Source organism: Labrus mixtus, chromosome 3 (assembly GCF_963584025.1).
Source record: "Labrus mixtus chromosome 3, fLabMix1.1, whole genome shotgun sequence".
Classification (NCBI taxonomy): Eukaryota; Metazoa; Chordata; class Actinopteri; order Labriformes; family Labridae; genus Labrus; species Labrus mixtus.
The window spans coordinates 25,729,597-25,732,351 of record NC_083614.1 but is presented as its reverse complement, the minus strand read 5'-3'; positions in this window follow the sequence as shown (position 1 = coordinate 25,732,351).

The window sequence follows — 2,755 nt, the reverse complement described above, 5'->3', positions numbered from 1 at the left end:
CAGAGATGGTTGGGGGGGGGGGAGAGACCAAGCCCCGCCCTCCATCGGTCGCGCTATGCGCTGCGATTGGAGATTCTTCAAAGGACGACTGCACCACTGACGGGCATCTGCAGGCAACAATGATCCCCTTTGTGCAGCCTCTGCCCTTTGCACTGAATGTTAAGCTTGTTATCATTCAATCATTTCTCATTGATTTCGTATGATTTGTGATGAAATGATGAAGAGGAGATGCTGCTTGCTGGCCTGTTCAACGCAGTGGTGCGTTAGCTGAACGTCCCACGGAGGCTGTTTTGCGTCATACGATTTTTTTTTTCATAACCACCATAAATAGGCAGTATTAGTTACTGCCTGGTCTGAGGAGACAATAGAAGGATGTTAGGGATTTAAGATGATGTGTGCAGCCTGACAGCCACGAGGGGGCGCCAAACGATCACTCTAGGCGCCCTTGCACCAGTTTGTCAATAATTAACAGATTATCAGCGTAGCGATAATAGAGAAATAAACAATAAAGTACGCACATGCTGCATGATCAGTGGCGCAGTGACGCAAAGAGGTGAGATTCAGATAAACGGACACACACGTCGGAGGTGTTGGTGTGTGTGCGCGGCTGCTCTCAGAGCGTGAGTGACCTTGAGATTCAAGTGAGTGACAGATTTTCCCTCAGCAGCAGAGAGGCCTGCAGCCAAGATAATGTGACAAAGTGGGCGTGTGTGTGTGTGTGTGTGTGTGTGTGTGTGTGTGTGTGTGTGTGTGCGTGTCTTTGTAGATTTAGTCCTGTGTTCATTAACCTGACAACAGCCTTACAGTTTACTCCTGATGCCTCCAATTGGCATGGGGCTGGTATTCAGGGTGCGGCTGACGGTGTGGCAGGGAGGTGACAACTTGTGGTCATGTCTCACCTCCTTCCTCACCCCACCCTGCTCCTCTTCCTCCTCCTCCTCCTCCTCAGAGACTTATTAAGGTTTTAGATCCAGGAGGAGGAGGAGGCTATGTATGTGTATGTATGTGTCATCTGTTACAATCTGCCAACCACACCCATGTTATAAGACATACCAGAGCCCACACACACACACACACACACACACACACACACACACACACACACACACACACACACACACACAAAACAAAACACACACACACACACACACACACACACACACACACACACACAAACACACACACACACACACACACATTCAAATATACAGTTAATTAGTGATTGGAAATGAGCATTGACATGATTTATTGGTGTTCAGTTGCTGCAACTCCATTTTATATCTGAATACACAGTACACATCTTGATATTTTTTCCTGCAAATAAATAACTACAACAAAGTCAGTTTTTATTTTCAAAGATCTATTTTTGGGCTTTTTGTGCCTTTAATTGAGAGATAGGACAGAGGATAGAGTCGGAAATCAGGGAGAGGGAGTGGAGAATGACATGCGGGAAAGGAGCCACTGGTGGATTCAAACCTGGGCCGCCCGCTAGGAAGACTACAGCCTCCATAGAGTAAAATCCTCATGGACCAAATGTCACACAGACACTTTTGACACCCAAAAATCTGATGCACGATGTCAACAGCATGTGCATGAAAAATGACGACCTGCTTGTGAAATAAATATAGTGATATCAAATGAAAATGCTCCTAAAAGAAAATAAAAATATTTCCTTTCCTGCAAAACAAAATGCAGCTGTGTATTTTGTTATGCAGGAGGTTTTTGAGTTTTGCTCAGAGAGGGAGAGAGAGGAGAAACAGGTGAACTGCTGGTGGAGAAGCAGTCTTTACTTTTTCTTTTCTCGTTCTTCACACAAACTTGCCAGAATCACTCAAGACCTGCACTCACATACTTTTGTTTTTCTGTTAAAAAGGGGGGAAAAAAAGGCAGGCTGTGTTTCAGAACCACATGTTTGACATTTTTAGAAAGCAGGCTGCAGCCAGCAGCATTCAGCTCAGAGTAATAGGTCAGTTCAGTTCAGAGGGTGCAGCAACTTCTGTTCCCGTTCCCTTTCTCGTTCTTTCTCTTTCTGTTTGTGTGTGCAGCTAAATATGAGCCGGATCAAATTCTGTGGCAGATTTTCTGGAGTAATGTTTCTGAACACATGCTGTATATTCTATTCTTTGAAAGCCAGAGCCACAGCCAGGTGAAGTGGGGTTGTGATCTCATGGGATGGTTGGTGGTGATTCTAGAGTCTGTTGGGGCCATAGGCAAAAGGTCTGCCCCAGTCCCGATGCTTCCTCTTCATTTTTCTTGGTTGATTTGATTTACAAACTTTGGTTTTCAAAGCAATAATGCATGAAACACTTAGCAGGGTAACGAGAGAGTGCTTTCAGATGGGGCCCTCTTAGGGAGGTCTCCTACTGTCATTGCGAAATTTGCACATTTTGTTTTAGCCCTGACACACCAAGGAGATCATCGGCTGTCGGTCCTAGTTGGACTGTCGATGAGCGAATTGTCGCCCTAGTTTTTGCAGTGTGTCCGGCTCCGTCGCTATCTGTCGGCCAACATTACAGTTTTTACATAATGAATATAACTTGGTATGACGAATTTGAGATTAATGGAAGTTTCAAAAACTTAAACAACTGTTTAATGTTTTGGAAAACATTCCTGTTTCTGGTAGTGGCACATTCAAAGTCCATCAAGTCTTGAAAATTCAGAAACATCACAAACTACTTTACCGCACTTTTCTGTTGACAGGCCTCGAGTGAAAGACTTCCTCTAATAGGAGGTGGAGCCGCTTGGTTTGTCTCCA